This window comes from Manduca sexta, chromosome 7, assembly GCF_014839805.1.
Source record: "Manduca sexta isolate Smith_Timp_Sample1 chromosome 7, JHU_Msex_v1.0, whole genome shotgun sequence".
In the NCBI taxonomy this organism is placed as follows: domain Eukaryota; kingdom Metazoa; phylum Arthropoda; class Insecta; order Lepidoptera; family Sphingidae; genus Manduca; species Manduca sexta.
In genome coordinates, this window is record NC_051121.1 from 647,610 (window position 1) to 656,589 (window position 8,980).

At 36.1% G+C, this 8,980-nt stretch overlaps 1 protein-coding gene across 1 annotated transcript in view; it reads right to left on the minus strand.

Annotated features, from left to right (window-relative positions):
- LOC115455571 (leucine-rich repeat-containing protein 24) overlaps positions 1–430 on the minus strand; it is a 50,502-nt gene extending 50,072 nt beyond the window's left edge. The window contains exon 1 of the mRNA XM_030184207.2: positions 276–430. The gene's annotated coding sequence lies outside the window, so the exon portion shown is untranslated. The remainder of the gene's footprint in view (positions 1–275) is intronic.
- Between the last annotated feature and the right edge of the window lie 8,550 nt (positions 431–8,980).

Sequence of the window (8,980 nt, forward strand, 5' to 3'; positions counted from 1 at the left end):
TTTATTTAGTTTTTATGTGCTTCTATTATTTTTAATCAAACCCATGTGGTTTTTCTACTAGAGCTATTAGCTATTAAGCAGGTAGAAATATTTCCAACAAAATTCCACGCATACGTTAACTACCGAAATCCCGCGTTGCCCAAATTAAACCTCAACCGAAATCCCTTTAACAAATCATTCCGCACTAATACTGACCGAACGATAACAATTTTAATTTATAAACAAGTTGAAAATACCTGAAACAGAACGTTTACGTTTAAACAAAACACACTCACCGTAGAAAACTTGGATTATTTAAATCACAATGCACTTTGGTAGTATTTCGTACATTATAACACTTAAACGTCACAAACACATCACTTTTCCTTTGGGGTATACATCGGATTTTTCGGGGTAACCCGTCACGCGATGCGGTCGCTCGACGCGATGCTCTCAGAGCTTCTGTGCTGGAGCTTGCGAGTGCCCCCTCACCCCGCGGCCCAGCGCCGCTCCCATGGTGCCATAATTTTAGCAAGTCTACAACCATAAAAATATTTTCGCCAACGTATTGCGCAATGCATAAATTTCGTGAAAAACACCACACCTACTGTACATACTGTGTCGTGCCCGATACCGTTAACTTTGAGTTATGGCATCCAAAAATTAAAGGGTAATTTGGTCGGAAATATTATGTATATTTTCGCTATATTTATGATTTTTATTACTGCCCATAAAGATATTATGGTGACTTTATTATATTGCTAATGATGATATTATGTAAAAATTCAGAACGAAAACGGCTATGAAAAATTATACTAAGCTAAGAAATTATTTGCGTGAAAATAAATGTTTGTGGCAGCGACTCGTGTTTTAATATTAAATATATTGATCAAACGAAAACGAAATATTTCAGATTCACATTTTTATGAAGATCTAAAAATATGAACCGAATACAAATTAGGCGCTTTATTATAAAATTAGCATATTATTTGGTTAAATTTTTCTTTGCGAAATGGATTTAATACTTCTAATAAATTGTTAGTATAATTCTTTATTGCAGTCTATTGCAAGAATTTGAATGATCATTTACATTATTTAGTTTTTATATTAATTAATTCCTTCGATAATAGGATAATAAATAATACTGTCAATTTTTGAAAATAACTTTAACGAATAATAAAATACCGTCTCATGAAAAATTTATATTATTGATTGGGATTTGGTTTGATTATTTGAACTCTATTATGTGATATGTAAAGTTTGTGTACAGGTTGTATTATAAATCAAATCTTACTCTTGAGTAGAATTTTAGTACATATTTTAAGTATTGAACTATTTAATGAACAAAACTTGAGCTGTCATTTGAACGCCTGTTGTCAGCCGAATCGGCGCTGATTAATATATAAAACGTAGGTAACCTAGCTGTTGAAATCCGTCATACTCTGACTTAAGATATCATTTAAGATGGTGCTGACATCTATTTATTAAATAGTAATGATCTTAAGATACTGACTCTAATTTAACGACTTCTCATTTGAGTTACGTCTATTGATACGGCCGTAAGTTATTACTGGAATTTAAAAAATCTTTTTTTCAAACAATAAAAACACGGTTGTACCTAACTTCCATGCAAAAGACTCAACACTTTACCATCATATAGTATCACCCAACTTTAAAAAGATCTGCAACAATTGTTTTTATCCTGAGAATCGTGAAATATGAGAAAACAGCGGTAATTAAGCACGATTTACGTCGGAATCCGTTTGGAAACGGGAATAGGCGACAAGGAATGTTTTATTGTTTAATTAAAAGGATTGTCGCGAATAAGTATAAAGGAAAGCGTGAAAAATACTTGAGTCATATCATTATATTTTACCAAGTATTCCGGCTTTTGTCGAGTATTTTTTTATTTGTTTACTCGCGCTTAAAGAGTGTGCCTTCAGAGTAAAAAGACGTATCTACGTAGCTGATTTTACCGAGAGGCTAAATATTGGGACTTTTGTTTTATTTGTGGAATTAAGTCTTATAATATTTTTAAGTTTCTCTTCAGTATGAGCTTAGAGTTAAGAATTTGTGCCGCCTCCTATCACATCATGGGACGGAACACACAGGCGAAAGTGGATGCCCTGGTTCTACCTCTGCCTACCCTTTCAGGGACACACGTGATGTGTGTTTTTCAATTTTAATCTAGTACTAATCGTTATGTTTTCCTTACATATTCTCCAATAAAAAGTTAGGACTCTCTTATACTCGGAATCTCATTTAACGTCATCCTTTTGTCAACATGATATTTATTTTGTCAATATGATAAAGTGTGTATTGAATATCGTTCAATATCGGTGAATATTTGCGACAAATGAGGGTATATTCATGAATAATGATGTCGTATTACTTACGGTAATGGTGCGTGCGATTTACGATGCATGCGATACGGTAGCTAGGTGTTTTTCAATAATCGATCCGAAAGTATTATCGAGTCGTGGTTTGATATGATGCCTGGTCTATGCCAGATTTTCTCTGATTTTTTAATATTAGAATGACATGATAAAGTGTGTGTCCAAGTTCAAAAGTGTGTTCCAATATGTCGATATGGAAATCTTTGGGGGAGGCCCATTTCCAGCAGTGGATGTCCTATGGCTGATGATGTTTATGATAATAGTCACAAAATCAGAACAAATTAAAAAGTTCAAAACGCTTATATATGTTAACTTAAAACCAAATATTCTTTTTTCTTTATCTAACAAAAATAAACCCTGTGAAGTTTATTTTAGTGAAGAGAACATATTATTCATACAGACATAACAGTTTAAGAATGATTTGAAATTTTTTTCGCGACACCGAAGTCCACCAGAACCAGTAATATTTTAAAAATAGTCTATGAGAAAAAAAAGTCTATCCGCACTGAATGTTAAAGCTTAATCACAAAAATAAGGCTTTGCTAATAAATAAGCATTGTAACTCAGTCACATAATCTGACCTGGTCTTTTAATTTATTTAAGATAAGGAAGAAAGAGACGAGAATAATTATTTAAGTCTCTACTCTTATTCACTAGGTGTTGCTCGAGGTTTCGCTCAAGTGAAAAGGTTTTACCACTACAGAAGACCTAACTGTGGTTATCCACAACGCCACCGGTTCAAAGCCAGCATCATTTATAAAAAAAAAAAAAACAAATATATCTTACACTAGCAAAATACTGAAATAAAAATTTGCCTATATGATCCGGGACATGATCTCTGTGTGCAAAATTCATCCAAATCCGTTTACTTCAACAAAAAATCAAATATTTTCACAGACATACCCATTTTTTAAGTATATTAGTAACTAGATTTTGCCTGTGGCTCCGCCCACGTGAAAGAGTGGCCTATAATAGTCAAAAATAATGTAGCTTCCTATTGTAAAAAGTTATTCAAAATCGGTTTGGTACTTCTCTTAAGATTATCGCGTTCGGACAAACTCTTCAGCTTTATAAAATAGTATAGATAGGGAAGATAGAATGTTGGCGTATCGAGAAAATCATCTTTCTCTTTCTCTCTCTCTCTTTCTCTCTCTGTCTCTTCAGGCGGTCCCTCATTACTAAGGATCGTGATCTCGTCCAAGATCATTCAGCAGTCTTCTCCACGAGGCGCGATCTTCGGCTTGATGCCCCGCTACGATCATTGGCATATTTAGGGAGTTGGCGACTTGGTCTCACCAGCGCTTCAGATTACACCCTCTTGGTCGCTTACCTTTGTGAGAATCAAATTGACATCACATTTCAAAGCACAAAACTTTAGACTTGACAACACTCTGCCCCAACAAAGTTTGGTTCGATTAACTATTAACACGATCTCACATTCCTTTGAAAGCAAATACAATCAAAATAAAACTTTGTTTACGAAGAATGGTGTTTTTATATGCCTTATTATGGTAAATAAAAGGAGACGGTCGCCTACGTATTTCCTTCAGAATTTACTACTGTCTTACTAAGCGATATACTGGGGTCAACGTACGTTGCTGTCAATGTATGCTGAGTCGGATTTGTTGCCGACGGAGTGTTTGAAACATTTTATGTACGGACTAGAATTGTCCGTCCCAATTTAATGTTTTCCAGATTAATGCTGTCTCGTAAAATGTACAGTGATTAAATTGAATACGTTATTTGAAATAAATTATGCAAAATAGAATGTTGAAATGGACGTTGTGTTTTTCATTTGTTACATATAATTAACGATTCTGGTATGTTCCATTTTGTTTTGTATTTAATTTAAAGTCAAAATACAACGTGACTTTAGTGTTAAAGTATATAAAATTAAAATGTAATTGCCATTCTAAAAACGTATTTACGTTGTTAATTGTTTTATAACACAAATTAATAACCAGTGTAAACTGCCTTTTGGGACTTTTGAGAATAAATTAATTGACGCGAAAGATGATGCTTTCTTTTATAAAAGGGATTATTTTTTGGTAATACAATAATAAAGGGCGATATTTAATAACACCTAATATTATAAAGTGTTTTTGAAATAAGTCTCGATTGCCCTTGGGCTACAACCCGTAAACTTCACATCCATACAACAGCCTAGAACTATATCGGACAAAATTGACAATTATGTACTCAAAATATGAGCTTACAATTTTGCGATCTTTGAATCAAACCCAAGAATGTATTTCTTATTGTATAAGACTGTAGTATTATTAATTAACATGTACATTCTCACTTATATCCCATAACGGGTAAAGGCACAACTAGACCTACTTTTCATCACATATATTCAATCATACGATAGAGGGCAGTCGAGCCATATCGGGCAATTCAAGACTCTATAATAAAGAAGACAAACTCAATACCATATTTCCCGATCCGAGATTACAACTCGCGACCTCAAAGCAGTGTCGAACCGTGTCTGCAATACGCAACTGAGGCAGTAGATTAAGAATACCTTTTATCACAACTTTAGATTTTCCGGCGTTTTCCAGACATATTCAAAAGAAATGCTCAACCACTATCGGCTATTTTAGAGAAAAGTAATCTGAAATCTTAAAATTTTCGAGGCATTTATTTTGTAAGTTCGATGAGTCTTAAATGCGAACAAATTTTTATAGCATATTAGAGGTTTACTTGGAATTTTATAGAGTTTGTTTTCTCCGAACCTGTTATAAGGTTAGAGAGCTAACATTTTACTTTGGACTTGAAATATCTATTTAGGTAGAAGGAGTTTTGTTGGTAAGCCAAAGTAAATTATCTTTCTAAGTATACTTTATAACGTAACAGATTATCTACTTTAATAAATTCCTTTTCTCTCATCCCATGTCGATGTGAAATCGCCATCAGTTTTTACACTAATTTTTAATGACCTGGGATTCGATCCCATGGTTTCCTAGTTTACAGCCCAATCACTGCTGCACTTAAACTGAAGGGTGTTTTACCAAAAGCCCCATTTTACTCTTTACCCCAACCTACAGCATCAATTTACATACACGTCGGTAGCAAACACACCTCACGTAGATTAACTTTGATTTATGACACAACTTCAAGGAAATAACGTTTTAGGTAGCCGGGAATATAGTTTTACCTGATACCTTAAGTTATTTGTCGTCTAGTTTTTAGGAAGCCAGTAAAAACCGAGGCGTACGTAATGCTTGATTGATGGTATTATGTCAGACTCCACGGCGCTGTAATAATTGATTATAAGGCTTTGATTCCGTTCGAGTTGTTATGATTGGCGATTTACCTTTCAGTAACGGTACGGAAGTTTAACCTTGAAACATCATAGTCTTGTATAGGTAAGAAAGGGATATTAAGTGATCATGTAGGCAAGTAAAAGATGCAAACCTTAAATGTGGCTTCATCCACCGCGAAACCTTCAACGGTTAATGTTGATTCATGAAGTCTAGATATCATAATTTACGACCGATTGACATTCTGTTTGACATGCAAGTGATACGCGCCGGGATTGATAACGGTTCCATTTGACAGTATCTTACGTATCAAATACTATCACAAATACTAGGTTTGGGGCAAGTCTATGAAATAAATTATTGTTTAACATACAGTCTCGCGCCTTAATAAAAGTCACACGAACACGCTGAATGCAAACCGCTTTCGCCAGATCCACCTGAAAATCTTTAAGGGAGGCCTATGTTCAACAGTAGACTTTATGTGGCTGATGATGATACAGTCTTAAAGCGAGACAGTTCACTTGTTCCTACAAGTTTTATAGGCCTTTGAAGTAACAAGCCTAGTACTTAATGCAAAATATTATCCTCCATCAAAATTTTATATTTGCTACAAACAAAGGGGTAAATCATCACTAAGTAGGATCATCTATGATAGTATAAGAGCGTTGATAACTGAGAAAGGAAAGGGTGGATCGGAAAGGGTGTGGAGTATCCAGTAATCTCACTTACCGCACGGAACGTTATAGAATCTGTTACATCACTCTAGGATTCTGTGGGACAATGGAATCACACAGACTAAGCTGGTTGTAAGACCACAGCAAAGCTCTATTGCATTTTTAATAATATTCAGATCAATAAAGACCTTAGCATTTGAGAAACTTTAAATGTTCGCCGTGGTGTATCTTAGTTTTGAATCATGATAGTGTGGCGCAGCGAACGATATATATCTTCTTTAAAAAAGGACCGATGGATTGGACCTACGCTTGGGACTATTTGTTAAGGGTCTTTATATTCTTAGACCATAACTCTGTAGAAACCTACAACGCAACATTTGAATGCTAAAAAAAATACGTGTGTATGTGTGTGTGTGTGAGAGAGAGATAGTATATTTTTAAATTTCTCTAAACAAAAATCGAGTAAAGACAACATCATACTGAAATATCAATATATCATTTCCACATGCCACACTACGTTTACTTTACAAAGCAATACAAATTACAAAAGCAAGATATTTCCTTTCAATTCTCTGCTTACCCACCAGACATACACCGAGAGATATCGCGGGTAATTGCAAATTGTCACAGCAATTAACCATTTTCCCGTTACCCCATTTCATCGGGTCGCTCTATCTCTCTCACTCAGTAGTTACGGCAAATGGCACTATCTCTTTCTGGCAAAGATACTACGTGTCGTACTGCGACAAATACGTTTGTTTAGGCCCATTAAAACATGTTAAGAATCTTCGATGGGGTAAAGGATAACAATCGATGCATATGTTTTGTGTACGAAATGAGAATATGTATAGAATTTCCTTTTGTATTCGTGTAAGGTAAGGTTATCGCATCGGATAAGCAATCTACATACTGATCTCGAAAATTTCATTACAAGACAGTCGAGAAGCAAGTAGTCTTTGAAAATCGATATGCAGGTGCGAACTTTAGAAATGTGTGGAAACTGAACAAGTACTACTTATATACATTTTTTGTTTGAAGGAACGAACATTATTAAAGTGCGTTGTATATTCTGTTACTATATCATTTTAGCGAACAAGCCTGTAGGGGTATCAGCCATAAGTTAAAATATCGAAAACCTTCCAAATTTTAATATTTATCCTCATCATGTATAAAACAGGCTTTGTTACCAAACCTGCATAAACTTTTAAATTATCTCAAGACAAAATCGAACATAACAGCTTATTTTTCAGCATATAATAACACTATAACACAATAAATAAACTAAAGCTTCAAGTAAATTCCATTGAATTTGCGTATGCCGTTAAATAAGGAACAAACGCAAATACCTATTCTCTTTGCTAAAACAACTTCCAACTAAGGCTTTGTAATATTGACTTACTAATTAACTTTTCCTAGATACTCTGTGACAAATGAAAGCGTGTTTATCAAGAAAAAATAAAATGTGTCAGTAGCATGTGTTCTACAGTGGGACAAGTAGTAGTATGCAATTGTATTGTATGCATGAAATCAGCTTGTATTATTACCCGGAATATTGGGGTATTAAATTAATTTTAGTTACGTGAGGAATTACATCTATACATTATCGCAAAGCAATCTTCTTATTAGCGAAAGCAACGGATCTTATCAATACGTCAATCATTAATATCTCCCATAGATCAGATATGAGATTGATGTCTCCTTTGATAAGTTCTGCAGTCTGCATACACTAATTTATAAAGCTGAGGAGTTTGTTTGTTTGAAGGCGCTAATCTCAGGAACTCCAAGTTCGAATTGAAAAATTCTTTTAGTTTTTGGATAGCCCATTTATAAAGGAAGGCTAAAGGCTATATAACATCTATAATCACCCTATGGTCAATGGCAGCTGAGCAGCAATTAAATATGTTGCAAAAACGGGGAAAATTTATTCCCTTAGAGAACTTGCGTTGCGAGCGCTGCGTAAACAGTTAAAGTTACGCAACAAATATGTATGACGGAATTGATTCTCCTAAAAAGTTAGAAAAAATATATTATAAAACAAAGTCCCGCGCTGCATCTATCTACCTGTCTGAACGCGATAATCTCAAAAACTACCCAACGGATTTCGATGAAATTTGGTATGAATATAGTTTGAAACCCCTGGAAGGGCATAGGCTACTGTCCTAGGAAAATATATAGCAGGACTTTTATCCGCCCTGTGGACTGGGGGCGTTTGGAGAATTCCACCACGGTATCCCCTGCCTGTCGTAAGAGGCGACTAATAGGGGCCATCGGGGGGTCGCCGGCGGGCAGCAGGGGGCTGTCGGCCGCTGGTGTTGGTTGTGCATGCTTAGCACATTGTGGTGACCCCCGGGATGGACGGCAGTGTGTAGTTGGCCTCATGCTGCCGTAGACGCCGAGGGCGTCCTTCGGTGCGCGGGGGCTTCTGAGCCCCCCACCCATAGGAGACGGGCCGCAAGGCGGCTGCGGTCGCAGACTAGACACTTCAACGTCAGAGGAAGCCCGCAGTCGTCCCTAATGCGCCGAAGAGGGCCACCGCGGAGTTTTAGCTGGTAGGCCGTGCATAGGTTAAGTTGTATATAGGGTTAGGGACTCGGCCCGGCGGTCGCCCGAAGGTCGTCATCAAATCCGGGCGGCTCAACGCCGGGCCGTAAGGCACGGTTACCCCAGC